The following is a 17,029-nucleotide window of genomic DNA, read 5'->3' on the forward strand; positions in this document are numbered from 1 at the left end:
CGCATGCGATCTACAGGGGTATGTAGATGCACTCCTCTCTCTCGTTGCTAGATGAACTCATAGATTGATCTTGGTGAATGTAGGAAATTTTTTATTTTATGCAACGTTCCCCTACAGTGGCATCATGAGCTAGGTCTATGTGTAGTTCTCTATTGCACGAGTAGAACACAAATCTGTTGTGGGCGTAGATCTTGTCAACTTGCTTGCCACTACTAATCTTATTTTGCTTCAGCGGTATTGTGGGATGAAGCGTCCCGGACCGACCTTACACGTACGCTTACGTGAGACAGGTTCCACCGACTGACATGCACTAGTTGCATAAGGTGGCTAGCGGGTGTCTGTCTCTCCCACTTCAGTTGGAGCAGATTCGATGAAAAGGGTCCTTATGAAGGATAAATAGAAGTTGACAAAATCACGTTGTGGTTATTCGTAGGTAAGAAAATGTTCTTGCTAGAACCCAATTGCAGCTACGTAAAAGATGCAACAACAATTAGAGGACGTCTAACTTCTTTTTGCAGCAATTGCTATGTGATGTGATATGGCCAAATGTTGTGATGAATGATGAATGATATATTGTGATGTATGAGATCATGTTCTTGTAATAGGAATCACGACTTGCATGTCGATGAGTATGACAACCGGCAGGAGCCATAGGAGTTGTCTTAATTATTGTATGACCTGCGTGTCAATGATTTGATGCCATGTAATTACTTTACTTTATTGCTAAACCGTTAGCCATAGTAGTAGAAGTAATAGTTGGCGAGAAACTTCATGGAGACACGATGATGGAGATCATGATGATAGAGATCATGGTGTCATGCCGGTGACGAAGATGATCATGGAGCCCCGAAGATGGAGATCAAAGGAGCTATATGATATTGGCCATATCATGTCACTACTATATAATTGCATGTGATGTTTATTATGTTTATGCATCTTGTTTACTTAGAACGACGGTAGTAAATAAGATGATCCCTTATAACAAATTCAAGAAAGTGTTCTCCCCTAACTGTGCGTCGTTGCTAAAGTTCGTCGTTTCGAAGCACCACGTGATGATCGGGTGTGATAGATTCTTACGTTCACATACAATGGGTGTAAGACAGTTTTACACATGCAAAACACTTAGGGTTAACTTGACGAGCCTAGCATGTACAGACATGTCCTCGGAACATAGAGACCGAAAGGTCGAACATGAGTTGTATGGAAGATATGATCAACATGGAGATGTTCACCGATGATGACTAGTCCGTCTCACGTGATGATCGGACATGGCCTAGTCGACTCGGATCGTGTAACACTTAGATGACTAGAGGGATGTCTAATCTGAGTGGGAGTTCATTAAATAATTTGATTAGATGAACTTAGTCTAAAATCTTTGCAAAATATGTCTTGTAGATCAAATGGCCAACGCTCATGTCAACATGAACTTCAACGCGTTCCTAGAGAAAACCAAGCTGAAAGATGATGGCAGCAACTATTCAGACTGGGTCCGGAACCTGAGGATCATCCTCATAGCTGCCAAGAAAGCATATGTCCTAGAAGGACCGCTAGGTGAAGCACCCATCCCAGAGAACCAAGACGTTATGAACGCTTGGCAGTCACGTGCTAATGATTACTCCCTCGTTCAGTGCGGCATGCTTTACAGCTTAGAACCGGGGCTCCAAAAGCGTTTTGAGCGACATGGAGCATATGAGATGTTCGAGTAGCTGCAAATGGTTTTATAAGCTCATGCCCGGGTTGAGAGATATGAAGTCTCCGACAAGTTCTATAGTTGTAAGATGGAGGAAAACAGTTCAGTCAGTGAGCACATACTCAAAATGTTTGGGTTGCACAACCGCCTGTCCTAGCTGGACATTAACCTCCCGGACGAGGTGGTCATTGACAGAATCCTTCAGTCACTCCCACCGAGCTACAAGAGCTTTGTGATGAACTACAATATGCAGGGGATGGTGAAAACTATTCCTGAAGTATTTTCAATGCTAAAGTCAGCAGAGGTAGAAATCAAGAAAGAACATCAAGTGTTGATGGTCAATAAAACCACCAAGTTCAAGAAGTGCAAGGGTAAGAAGAACTTCAAGAAGGACGGCAAAGATGTTGCCGCGCCCGGTAAGCCAGTTGCCAAGAAGAAGTCAAGTAATGGACCCAAGCCTGAGACTGAGTGCTTTTATTGCAAAGGGAAGGGTCACTGGAAGCGGAACTGCCCTAAATACTTAGCGGACAAGAAGGCCGGCAACACTAAAGGTATATTTGATATACATGTAATTGATGTGTACCTTACCAGTACTCAAAGTAACTCCTGGGTATTTGATACCGGTGCCGTTGCTCATATTTGTAACTCACAGCAGGAGCTGCGGAATAAGCGGAGACTGGCGAAGGACGAGGTGACGATGCGCGTCGGGAATGGTTCCAAGGTCGATGTGATCGTCGTCGGCACACTTCCTCTACATTTACCCACGGGATTAGTTTTAAACCTCAATAATTGTTATTTAGTGCCAAGTTTGAGCATGAACATTGTATATGGATCTTGTTTAATGCGAGATGGCTACTCATTTAAATCCGAGAATAATGGTTGTTCTATTTATATGAGAGATATGTTTTATGGTCATGCCCCAATGGTCAATGGTTTATTCTTAATGAATCTCGAACGTAATGTTACACATATTCATAGTGTGAATACCAAAAGATGTAAAGTTGATAACAATAGTCCCACATACTTGTGGCACTGTCGCCTTGGTCACATTGGTGTCAAGCGCATGAAGAAGCTCCGTGCTGATGGACTTTTAGAGTCTCTCGATTATGAATCATTTGACACATGCGAACCATGCCTCATGGGCAAAATGACCAAGACTCCGTTCTCCGGAACAATGGAGCGAGCAACCAACTTATTGGAAATCATACATACTGATGTGTATGGTCCAATGAGCGTTGAGGCTCGTGGAGGATATCGTTATGTTCTCACTCTCACTAATGACTTGAGTAGATATGGGTATGTCTACTTGATGAAACACAAGTCTGAGAACTTTGAAAAGTTCAAGGAATTTCAGAATGAGGTAGAGAATCAACGTGACCGAAAGATAAAATTCTTACGATCAGATCGTGGAGGAGAATATTTAAGTCAAAAATTTGGTACACACTTAAGAAAATGTGGAATCGTTTCACAACTCACGCTGCCTGAAACACCTCAGCATAACGGTGTGTCCGAACATCGTAACCGTTCTCTATTGGATATGGTGCGATCTATGATGTCTCTTACCGATTTACCGCTATTATTTTGGGGATACGCTCTAGAGACAGCTACATTCACTTTAAATAGGGCTCCGTCTAAATCCGTTGAGATGACACCGTATGAATTATGGTTTGGTAAGAAAACTAAGCTGTCGTTTCTAAAAGTTTGGGGATGCGATGCTTATGTCAAGAAACTTCAACCTGAAAAGCTCGAACCCAAGTCGGAAAAATGTGTATTCATAGGATACCCTAAGGAAACCATTGGGTATACCTTCTACTTAAGATCCGAGGGCAAGATCTTTGTTGCCAAGAACGGATCCTTTCTAGAAAAAGAGTTTATCTCAAAAGAAGTAAGTGGGAGGAAAGTAGAACTCGATGAAGTACTACCTCTTGAACCGGAAAGTAGTGCAGCTCAGGAAAATGTTCCTGTGGTGCCTACACCGACTGGAGAAGAAATTAATGATGATGATCAAGGTACTTCGGATCAAGTTGCTACTGAACTTCGTAGGTCCACAAGGACACGTTCCACACCAGAGTGGTATGGCAACCCTGTCCTGGAAATCATGTTGTCAGACAACGGTGAACCTTCGAACTATGAAGAAGCGATGGCGGGCCCAGATTCCAACAAATGGCTTGAAGCCATGCAATCTGAGATAGAATCCATGTATGAAAACAAAGTATGGACTTTGACAGACTTGCCCGATAATCAGCGAGCGATAGAAAACAAATGGATCTTTAAAAAGAAGACGGACGCGGATGGTAATATTACCATCTATAAAGCTCGACTTGTCGCTAAGGGTTATCGGCAAGTTCAAGGGGTTGACTAGGATGAGGCTTTCTCTCCCGTAGCGAAGCTGAAGTCCGTCCGAATCATGTTAGCAATTGCCACATACTATGATTATGAGATATGGCATATGGACGTCAAAACGGCATTCCTTAACGGCTATCTTAAGGAAGAACTGTATATGATGCAGCCGGAAGGTTTTGTCGATCCTAAAAATTCTAACAAGGTATGCACGCTCCAGCGATACATCTATGGGCTGGTGCAAGCATCTCGGAGTTGGAACATTCGCTTTGATGAGATGATCAAATGTGACACTCCAAATTTTTTTGTGGTTTTTGTTTTCAACAAGAGCCTTGCTTGGTTTAAAGAAGGTCATCTAAACCCTTCTTAAAAACCTCTCATCTGAGTTTCCCCTCTCAAAAATCTTTTCTTGGATTTAGTCTCTCCTAAAAAGAAAACCTTTTTGGTTTTGGGCTTTTCTTTGGTTTGGATCCATTCTTGATTTTACCATGCCTCCTATGGTAAAAAATTTCCCAAAAACCCTCCTTCCACTTTGGATCAACCCAAACACTCTGTCCCAGCTAATAAAATCGATTTTTGGATTTTATCTCATTTATTTCTTTTCCCAAAACAATTCTGTCTTTTATTTTGAGCCTAGGTAATTTGCAAGGCAAGTACCTTAATGCATTTGAATTTTGACCTCAACTCAACTCCCCTTGATAGTCCTTAGCACCCACAACCTAGAACCATCAAGATCTACTCTTCTTCTTTTCAAAAATTTCAAATTTCACCCTCTGCAAGTTTGGACCAGATTTGCCAAATTTGGTGAAATTCATATCTCCACTCCTCCAAAAATTCCACCAAAATTCAGGCAACCCCCAGTTGCAATGAGAGACCCCTCCACCAAAAACCAGCTGAAGGAAAAATCCCCACATGCCAAAATAATTCTGTCGAACACCTGGCCTGCACTGTTTCTTTGCACTTTCAGAGAGATTCAGAAGATCAGAGAGATTCAGTGTCATTTTCTTCTTCAGAGTTCAGTCACGCGTCGACAGTCCGCCTGGCGCATTGCGCACAGCCCCTCCTCCCTATCTAGAGCGCCACATGCACACTTGGCCGGTTCCTGGCATCGGCAGCACCCTGGCCCGCCTGCGCTAGCGTCTTCCGCGGCGGCAGAGCCACCCGTGGCGGTCGAATGGAGCCTGCTTCGGCCCGTTATGCCGTTCTGCGCCGCCCTTTGCTCCCCAGCCCTCCGCGTGGCTCATGCATGCCAGAGCACCCCCGCAGCACCGTCGCCGTGGCCCGGCAAGCACAGGGCGCGCCCTCTGCCGCCGACGGGCCCGCGCCGCCCTGTTCTGCCGAAACCAGCCAGCACGCCCGATCCAACCTAGGTTAGATGCTAAACGGAGCCCGTGGACCTCCACGTCGATGATCAACCGCCTAAACCTCGTCTGCAATCCCCTCAAGCTACCAGAGGCCTAACCCCCTCCTCAATTTGTCCTCCGCAGCACTCTTCGACGAGGCCCGCGACCACCCAAACCGCCGTCCGCCGGAGCAAGGGACGCCGTCGACACAGTGCTCGCCGGCGACCACCACCACCACCCACCGACGCGAAAAGGTGCACTGAACACGGAGGTACCACCCGATTCCCTTGCCTCACCGTGGATCGCCGTCGGCGACCACCGCAGCTCTCGGGTGCCGACGAGCCCTGTTTCCCTTGTTTGAATTTTCAAACCTGACGGGTGGAGCCCGCCTATTAGTCTCTCAGTTCTTTTCTTTTAAACGGACCGTTTTCTGGACTTCTCCGCAGAACCCCCTGGGAGTTTTCTGTTTCATTATAGAAAGGTCCCTGGATTAAAACCCTTATATCTTTTAAACAGAATAGTATTTTTGTTTGATTCTTTTTCTGTTCTCTTTAAAATTTTGTCTAGTTTTTTATCAGATTTATTTGAAAATTATTTGGATTACTTTTTGTGCACCTCGCGGTATTTACGTTACATGCATATTTTCTTATACCGTAGATACCGGAGGAGGTGACGAAGCCGCGAACTTCACCCAGTTAGACTCCGACTACTCCGAACCAGGCAAGCATGTTTGAACTCTTGATATGATGAGTGTTTGTTGCATGTTTGCATTTAGGAGTTCCATGGCATGTTTATGAACATCTCTTTGAATGTTATACTTCATGCACAAAAGTGGGAAGTAAGCTCCGGAAAGCCATATGTTGTTGGATACATATTGGCATGGCCATGTGATGGCATGAGGATGGGTAAGATGGCAGTGTTGTGGCATGCCAGTCTTATGCCAGTCTATTTGACTTCAGTGTCATCGTGAATCAAATCACATTCCCATTCATTTCCTTCCTGTACTGCCACTTGTTTTCCGCAAGGAATATGGCTTAGTAAGTTGCAAACCGTTTTCCTGGTACACACGAAGTAGAGAGGCCGGGATGAGGGTTCCATGGCCCTGGATTAAAGCCCGTCATCCGGTCAGGGGGCATGGGTGTTTCCGGTTGGGACCGAGAGGGGGGCACCCCTTAGAGCGCGCGTATAGAAATTTGATCCCATGCTATTCGAGGTTGTGACCTCCCCGTCTCAAAGTTTTTCTTGGACGTTGTCTAGGGTGATTCCTGGCATCGTGAGGTGAAATGGGTGTGTACTGGTTAAATGAGTTTCTACCGAAATACCATAAACGGAACTAGTCCTTCGTGACTACGGAAATCCGTTGGCTGTGGTCAGTAAGTACAAACTCTGCAGAGTCACAAATTCTTTACATCATCTTATACTTGTCCAAGTACTGTATTCATGTTATCTTGTCAGATATCAGCCTCAGTGACAAAACTCCGGTGGACTACATGTGTGTAAATCCGGTTAAAAGTTTATTCTTGTGGATGGACTAACCTGTTGGTTACAATTGATCTAAGCCCTTTCTGTGACGTCGCTCAGACGTCCGACTGAGGCATACTTGTTATTTACAATTGATATAAGCCCTTTCTGTGACGTCGCTCAGACGTCCGACTGTGGCATTTCTTTTCAAGCCCTTTCTGTGATGTCGCTTAGACGTCCGACTGTGGCATTACTTTTCAAGCCCTTTCTGTGATGTGGATCAGACGTCCGACTATGGCATTTTTTTCAAGCCCTTTCTGCGATGTCGCTCAGACGTCCGACTGTGGCATTTTTTTTTCAAGCCCTTTGTGCGATGTTGCTCAGACGTCCGGCTGTGGCATTACTTTTCAAGCCCTTTCTGTGATGTCGCTCAGACGTCCGACTGTGGCATTTCTTTTTAAGCCCTTTATGTGGTGTCGCTTAGACGCCCGACTACGGCATGAACTTTATTTGTTTACCTTTCGAGGCGTCGCTCCAGACACCCGATCGGTTTTCAGTTATTTGTTTTACTTATCAAGTCGTGCAAAAATATTATTATTGGATCGAGCATTATTATTGTTGCTCATGACGCATTCATGCATGCATTTTTATATCTTTTGTTCGAACTATCTTGCGAGTACTTTCAAAGTACTCACCTGGCTTGTTGATTTGGCCAGATGTTGATGAAGGCGATCTCATGGATGAAGAGTTCGATAGCGAGTCTGACGCCTAGAGGAGTCCCAATCAGTCCCGTGCGATCCTGTATTTGGTCACTGTATCATATCTGCTTCCGCCACCCTAGAAATAAATTCATCGAGCCTCACCTCGGCACTCGATGAGCTTCCAGTTAGGAGTCAAGTTATCCACCACCACTTTTTATCTCGAGCTAGTAGCATGTCACCACACCCCTGTGCCATAACCGCCCTTATGTAAGATATTGGCGAGTTTGTAATAAATTGTTGAGCAGCCTCAGCTCAACCCTGTAATATATTTATGCTACTGGTCTTCTGTTTATCAAGTATTTGTCTACCAGTGAGGATAACTTTTCCTATACTGGGAACTAAAGATCGATTTTCTCAATAAGCATTTTATTGAAAAACCGGTCGTGACATCAAAGCATTTGGGTTTATGCAGACTTATGGAGAAGCCTGCGTTTACAAGAAAGTGAGTGGGAGCTCTATAGCATTTCTCATATTATATGTAGATGACATACTTCCGATGGGAAATGATATATAACTTTTGGACAGCATTAAGGCCTACTTGAATAAGTGTTTTTCAATGAAGGACCTTGGAGAAGCTGCTTACATATTAGGCATCAAGATCTATAGGGATAGATCGAGATGCCTCATAGGTCTTTCACAAAGCACATACCTTGATAAGATTTTGAAGAAGTTCAAAATGGATCAATCCAAGAAAGGGTTCTTGCCTGTATTGCAAGGTGTGAGATTGAGCTCGGCTCAATGCCCGACCACGACAAAAGATAAAGAAGAGATGAGTGTCATCCCCTATGCCTCAGCCATAGGATCTATTATGTATGCCATGCTGTGTACCAGACCTGATGTAAACCTTGCCGTAAGTTTTGTAGGAAGGTACCAAAGTAATCCCGGCATGGAACACTAGACAGCGGTCAAGAATATCCTGAAGTACCTGAAAAGGACAAAGGACATGTTTCTCGTTTATGGAGGTGACTAAGAGCTCGTCGTAAAGGGTTACGTCGACGCTAACTTCGACACAGATCTGGATGACTCTAAGTCACAAACCAGATACGTGTATATGTTGAATCGTGGAGCAGTAAGCTGGTGCAGTTGCAAGCAGAGCGTTGTGGCGGGATCTACATGTGAAGCAGAGTACATGGCAGCCTCGGAGGCAGCACATGAAGCAATGTGGATGAAGGAGTTCATCACCGACCTAGGAGTCATACCCAATGCGTCGGGGCCAATCACTCTCTTCTGTGACAACACTGGAGCTATTGCCCTTGCCAAGGAGCCTAGGTTTCACAAGAAGACCAGGCACATCAAGCGTCGTTTCAACTCCATCCGTGAAAATGTTTAAGATGGAGACATAGATATTTGCAAAGTACATACGGATCTGAATGTCGCAGATCCATTGACTAAACCTCTTCCGCGAGCAAAACATGATCAACACCAGAACTCTATGGGTGTTCGATTCATCACAATGTAACTAGATTATTGACTCTAGTGCAAGTGGGAGACTGTTGGAAATATGCCCTAGAGGCAATAATAAAATGATTACTATTATATTTCCTTGTTCATGATAATTGTCTTTTATTCATGCTATAATTGTATTATCCGGAAATCGTAATACACGTGTGAATACTTAGACCACAACATGTCCCTAGTGAGCCTCTAGTTGACTAGCTCGTTAATCAACAGATAGTCATGGTTTCCTGACTATGGACATTGGATGTCATTGATAACGGGATCACATCATTAGGAGAATGATGTGATGGACAAGACCCAATCCTAAGCATAGCACAAAGATCGTGTAGTTCGTTCACTAGAGCTTTTCCAATGTCAAGTATCTTTCCTTAGACCATGAGATCGTGTAACTCCCAGATACCGTAGGAGTGCTTTGGGTGTACCAAACATCACAACGTAACTGGGTGACTATAAAGGTGCACTACAGGTATCTCCGAAAGTGTCTGTTGGGTTGACACGGATCGAGACTGGGATTTGTCACTCCGTATGACGGAGAGGTATCACTGGGCCCACTCGGTAATGCATCATCATAATGAGCTCAAAGTGACCAAGTGTCTGGTCACTGGACCAATGATTACGGTACAAGTAAAGTGACTTGCCGGTAACGAGATTGAACGAGGTATTGGGATACCGACGATCGAATCTCGGGAAAGTAACGTACTGATTGACAAAGGGAATTGTATACGGGGTTGCTTAAATCCTTGACATTGTGGTTCATCCGATGAGATCATAGAGGAGAATGTGGGAGCCAACATGGGTATCCAGATCCCGCTGTTGGTTATTGACCGGAGAGCCGTCTCGGTCATGTCTACATGTCTCCCGAACCCGTAGGGTCTACACACTTAAGGTTCGGTGATGCTAGGGTTGTATGAATATGAATATGCAGCAAACCGAAAGTTTTTCGGAGACCCGGATGAGATCCCGGACGTCACGAGGAGTTTTGGAATGGTCCGGAGGTAAAGAATTATATATAGGAAGTGTTGTTTCGGCCATCGGGAGAGTTTCGGGGGTCACCGGTATTGTACCGGGACCACCAAAAGGGTCCCGGGGGTCCATCGGGTGGGGCCGCCTATCCCGGAGGGCCCCGTGGGCTGAAGTGGGGAGGGGACAAGCCCCTGGTGGGCTGGTGCGCCCCCCTTGGGCCCCCCTGCGCCTAGGGTTGGAAACCCTAGGGTGGGGGGCGCACCACTTGCCTTGGGGGGCACTCCACCCCCCTGGCCGCCGCCCCCCTTGGGAGATTCAATCTCCAGGGTCGGCGCCCCCTCTGGGGCCTATATAAAGGAAGGGGGGAGGGAGGGCAGCCGCACCCTGAAGTCTTGGCGCCTCCCTCTCCCCTGCTACACCTCTCCTCCCGTAGTTGCTTGGCGAAGCCCTGCCGGAGTCTTGCTGCATCCACCACCATGTCGTCGTGCTGCTGGATCTTCATCAACCTCTCCTTCCCCCTTGCTGGATCAAGAAGGAGAAGACGTCACACTGTCCGTACGTGTGTTGAACATGGAGGTGTCGTCCGTTCGGCGCTAGGATCTCCGGTGATTTGGATCACGATGAGAACGACTCCCTCAACCCCGTTCTCTTGAACGCTTCCGCACGCGATCTACAAGGGTATGTAGATGCACTCCTCTCTCTCGTTGCTAGATGAACTCATAGATTGATCTTGGTGAACGTAGGAAAATTTTTATTTTATGCAACGTTCCCGTACATGAGAGACTATCATTTGAAGCACAAGAGCAAGGAGTTCATCATGAACACACCATCTATTACCTTTTGGAGAGTGGTGTCTCCTAGATTGGTTAGGTGTCACTTGGGAGCTTCCGTCAAGATTGTGGAGTTCAACCAAGGAGTTTGTAAGGGCAAGGAGATCGCCTTCTTTGTGAAGATCTAACCAAGTGAGGCAAGTCCTTCGTGGGTGATGGCCATGGTGGGATAGACAAGGTTGCTTCTTCATGGACCCTTCGTGGGTGGAGCCCTCCATGGACTGATACGTCTCCAACGTTTCTATAATTTTTTATTGTTCCATGCTATTATATTATCTGTTTTGGATGTTTAATGGGCTTTAATATGCTCTTTTATATTATTTTTGGGACTAACCTATTAACCAGAGACCCAGTGCCAGTTTCTGTTTTTTTCCTATTTTAGAATTTTACAGAAAAGGAATACCAAACGGAGTCCAAACGGAATAAAACCTTCACGATGAGCTTTCTTGGACCGAAAGCAATCCAGAAGACTTGGAGTTGAAGTCTGGAACTCCACGATGACGCCACGAGGCAGGAGGGCGCGCCCAAGGGGGTAGGTGTCGGTGTCAAAACCGTCGGATCTCGGGTAGGGGGTCCCGAACTGTGCGTCTAAGGCTAATGGTAACAGGAGGTGGGGGACACGATGTTTACCCAGGTTAGGGCCCTCTCTGTGGAGGTAATACCCTACATTCTGCTTGATTGATCTTGATGATATGAGTATTACAAGAGTTGGTCTACCACGAGATCATAGAGGCTTAACCCTACAAGCTAGCCTATGATTATGATTGTTGTTGTCCTACGGACTAAACCCTCCAGTTTATATAGACACCGGAGGGGTCTAGGGTTACACAGAGTCGGTTTCAAAGAAGGAGATCTACATATCCGATTCGCCAAGCTTGCCTTCCACGCAAAGGAGAGTCCCATCCGGACACGGGACGAACTCTTCGATCTTGTATCTTCATAGTCCAATAGTCTTGGCCAAAGTATATAGTCCGACTATCCGGATACCCCCTAATCCAGGACTCCCTCAGTAGCCCCTGAACCAGGCTTCAATGACGATGAGTCCAGCGCGCAGATTGTCTTCGGTATTGCAAGGCGGGTTCTTCTCCAAATTCTCCAGAGTACCTGTTATAACGAGCAGTGTCCGGCTTCCCTTCAATATTGCACTCCTCGGCTTTTGTGCTGCAATAATGGCCATCTCCACGTGTCGAGCGAATGGGAGAAGTCAGGGCATTTTTACATTCGCCACCCTAACCATGTAAGTAAATCGTCTATTTAAGAGACGGGGATCCTCAGATCCAAATCGTACCATCTCCTCCCAGCGAGTATTCATCAAAGCGCGCCCGAAAAAATCCATACCACCATGGCCGGTCGTCGCGGTTCCTCCTCACGCTCCCGTAGCACTAGGCTATGTGATTGGGAGAAATGTTCTTTTCCCCACACCCGACTAGTAGAGTTGCATACCAAAAGTTTCCTCCCGCCTGCGTACATGGTCCTTGTCCGAGCTGGACTAGCCACTTATAATGGCGGGGAGCAAGCGGAGAGCTATCCAAACCCATCAAAGGGAGAGCGGGTATGCTTCGCCCCTATTTGTTGAGGGGACTTGGATTTCGAATCCATCCTTTCCTCCGCGGGCTCCTCGAGTTCTATGGCCTCTTGCTGCATAATTTTACCCCAGCCTCCATACTGCATATCACAGGCTACGTTGCCTTCTGCGAGCTATTTCTGGGTTGCGAAGCCCATTTCGAGTTGTGGAAGAGGCTATTCTGCCTCATACCCTGCACTCAAGAGGGGTCGGTATATCAAGTGGGCGGAGCCAAAATATGGCGCATCGCCGGGACCGAATACTTATCCGGTACCCCGAAGAAGACATCCGAAGACTAGCCTTCGGAGTGGTTCTACATTGAGGATGTCGTTCTTTCGGACCCTATCCGGAAAGGCCTTCCCGAGTTCGTAAATGCCCCATTGAAGAAATGCCACAACTGGCACCCCAGGAGCCCCCAGGAGGATGATAACAGAGAGATCCTTTTCCTGATGAACAGGAAAAATACGATGGCCAAATCAGGACTGATAATAATTGAAGTCATGTCCATATGTATAATGCGGGGAGTGCAACCACTTCAATATCGGGGAAAACCCATGTGGCAGTTCAATGGAGAAGACGATGCAACCCGCTGCGGCCGTAAAGGTCCGGACTCTCCCGCCGCTTTGGTGAAGATACTGTCCAATTTGTACAATGGAGAAGAGGAGGAGTTCATCCGTATCAAGCCACGGGATGGATTCTCCATGTACAACCCCCCAAGCTGGGTGAGTCACTATCTTTTATTCCAGTCTTTCCCACATTTTTAGCGCAGATGCTTACTTTGTGAATCCATAGCAGGAACTGCGAAGAGCTATGAAGGATGTTCACAGCCCATCTCCACAGCCAGAGGACCTCAACCGGGCTCTCGACCCCAGACTCAAAGAAGCTCCGGACACATTTGTGGAGCTCGTTGACAGGACATTTTAACAGTTAAGTTGCGATGGTGTAATGGTGGCCATTATAGCCGATTATCTGGGCCTACTCCCGGTATCCCAGGTAAGTAAAGCTAGAGTCCCAACTTCAAAAAGGATTCCCTCTTTGCACTTCACCGACCGTACATGTATTGCGCCTTACAGGGAAGGCCATCGGGACGCCAAGCCGAACCCGCAGCGACCCGCCAACAGGGGGCACCGAAGTCGGGTAGGCTTAAAAGGAAGGTGGTCAGGATCGAGACACCGCTGCAAAGGTATGTTAAAAACCTGCCATGAAATTACCATCGTTTAAAATATAACAATGTCCGCTGTCTTCTGATAGAAAGAGCACTCACCGGACTATATCCGAAGAGCCTGCCGGTCAAGCCTCCACCAGCCGGACTCCGAGGCCGGACTCAAGGGTGGAGGCAAACGCGGACGATCCTCCAACAGAGGATGTGGATAGATTTTCCGCTACAAACTCCAAAGTGGAGAGCGCCATGAATCATAGGCGCTGACGGGCCACAGTACGCGACCCTACTTTCTCTGAAGAGACGTTCGATACATTCAACTCAGGGGACGCGTACATCCAGGCTGCTCAAGGTGGCCTAGCCAGGGCCACGGACCAGTACATAAACGACATTGAGGTAAGAAAATTTCATAAGTATGTATATCAGTAGCCCCTGAGACTTGAAACAGTTGGCACAACTGATTTAAGGATTGTTGTGTGCATAGGTTCTAATAGAGAAGAATACCCAGCTGTCTAAAGAGCTGGAGGAGTGCAAAGCCCAACTGCGGGCCGCACTTGCCGTAATGGAGGAGTCTGCGAAGGCCCCATCTGGTAATATTTTCTTTGAACGAAAGTAACGTCATGGCTTGTACCAGTTTTAGTATTCGGCATGAATGCAGTTCTAACAATAGACTCTGCAAACAATCCTGGAGGCAATCCGGAGATCGTACCAGAGGATGAGCAACATGTTCAACGACAGCTGAAGGCTGGCGAGCGTGTGCTTACTAAGGTTATAAAGGAGAAAAATGCTCTCCAGGACGCGAACATACGATTGAACGTCGAATTAAAGGATGTTCGGGCCCAGCTTGCGGACTCCGTAAAGGAGAACATGAGGCTTCGGTGCGGCATATTCAGTAAGTGCTCGAACGCACCATTATAACATTCAGCGAAGAAGCTTGCTAACAGAATTACGTCTGTAGGTATGTTAATAGGTCGTCCCGACGAGGAGATGCCTGGGTCTGCCGGCGATCTCCTACAGGAGCTTTCACAACTCCAAGAACAAGTTCGACAGGTGATGTAGGGTATTGCCCAGGCCTTATGGCCATCCATCTCCCTGCCAGGAGGCATGGGGGAGCCTGTGGAGATGCTGAAGGAAGCGCGGCAGCGCTTCCGATTATGGAAGATATCGACCTGCCGACAAGGCGCAAGGGAAGCCTGGGCCATGGTGAAGACGCGATACACCAAGGCTGAGCCGAACCACATGGCCGAGGTCGGACCTGTAGGGTCAGATGGGAAAGAGATCCTTGTACATCTGGTGTATGACCAGGTAGCTTTAGCCGTAAAGTATTTCCTACAGGATTGTAGGCTAGACAACCTGTTGGATAATATAGAAAAAGAATTCAGTCAGTCTAAGTGACTTTGTACTTCAAAGGACATATTTTGTCCCTAGCCGGATTGTAAATCATTTGTCTTGGCCGACCTTTTCGCTTCGACCTCCGGACCCGACAGTCCGGAATGTATCCGAATACCCGCTCAGTTATGCAAAACCCGGAGTACGCGTGGAAACCAGGCGTAGGGGTCATAAGTGCTTGAACAGACAAGTACCTAACTAGTTATGTTATATTACATGGGTAGTAAGAAACATCTTCCAAGGAGAATAGTTCCGTTAAGGGTTCCTTTCCCTAGGTGTGCATGCATTAATGCGCATGTCCGAACTGCGAAAAATAATGCAGAATATAAACATCTGGAGGCATGTTTTTGTAATAAGTAAAAGACATCTTTTGTTCACCGACCGAATATCTATCTATCTATTATATACATAATACAGAAGTAAAACGAGCCACCACGTTTGTCCACATGTGCTAAAATTATTTCATCCGTTTGATTAGGACAATAACGGTTGAGATTTAAAAGTTTTACGTAACATGCCAACGCGTATCTAGCAGCATATTCCAACACAATGGACTGTCACACGTATATGCACGTATACATGTGTGAACCATATTAGGAGTCCAACATTGGTGGATAGAAAAGTAGACCGCACAGTCCGGCTGGCCAACGTCCGTAGGCGGCACAAAATAGGCAGCCAACCGGCAACTCAAAACGAAATTAGCCTCTTCTAAAAAAAGCCAATCCGATTCAACTGGCACTGGGTAAACACGTAAGGAAGTCCATGTATGATGGAAGTCCAAAAACAATGCATCTTAACACAACGTGACCAACAAGGATACATACGTCTTTTATACCCGTTTAATATATCCATGCTCTGCCCGTTGCAATTTTGTGGGATATGCGCCTGAGTTTTTTCTTCGCGTATATTTTCATTTTCTTCTAAATGCTATCCTACGATAAATTTTTATTAATAACTAAATAATGACAGGAGGAAAAATAACAGGTCTCAAATTCTTTTTTTAAAGATATTTTGTCACAATTTTGAATCAATTTCAAGTGTATTTACCACGCAAAAAAAATCAAGTGTATTTATTATCTCCAAATGAAAGATGCATTAATATATATAAATATATATTATGTATTTTTATTTTCCAAAAATAATTAGCCAACGGAAAAAAATGCCAATTGTTTAAATTAGTATATATGTTGAAATAAATTCAAGTATAGTTATAATCTCCTAATGACAAATTAACACATATGTCAAATAAAACTATATATGTGTGCCAGGATACATCTATGTATATAATCTACTTTTTGTGGACTTATATGTTCGCATCCGAGGGTTTGATTGAGAATCGAGGAACAAAAGAATTTAGTCCAAAATACCAAAAAGAAGTAGGCCTGTTTTTTCATTTCAAGATTTAAGAACTTCATATCTTGCCAAGATATTCATCCCTAAATATACTTGACAATAGTATTATTGGAGTGGATACACAACTCACAAAAAATACAAGAAGTCGACTAGGCGAATTGGTTCGAGTGAAGAGAAAAAAAAAGGCATATGGAACTCAAAACATGCTGTGCGTTGATTCATGTGTTTTTGTGTATTATTTGCACCCAGTCATCCATATGTTCCATGTGCCTAGGCGACTGGCGGATCGATAGTGCCCCAATGGCATCCATGATCTGTCGATGAGGCGATCTAAAGGACTTTAACGGTAGCCCGGCTATCGCTACTGTATGATAGTGCCATGGTCAATATGATATTTTTTCCTGTATATTCTAAATCAACGAGGAGGGCCTCACGATACCCAATGTCCTCGCTAAAGCATGAGCTGCTTAGCAGAAGCCCGATGCGCTAGACCTACTGGCACCCATCACAAACGCACGAGGAATAGTACCCATTGTTCAGCGTTTACTCCATAGCAATACACGGGCATTGTGCCAGAGTATGATGAAAATCACATCGCCTTAGATTGATCACGTTCGTAACGATTAGATGGACAATATGAGCAACATCGGTGATAGTGACGAAGAGGAGAAATGCCAACATAATTGAATGGGTTACTAGGGGCATGCGAGAATTTATT

The sequence above is a fragment of the Triticum dicoccoides genome, chromosome 4B (genome assembly GCF_002162155.2).
Source record: "Triticum dicoccoides isolate Atlit2015 ecotype Zavitan chromosome 4B, WEW_v2.0, whole genome shotgun sequence".
Lineage (NCBI taxonomy): Eukaryota > Viridiplantae > Streptophyta > Magnoliopsida > Poales > Poaceae > Triticum > Triticum dicoccoides.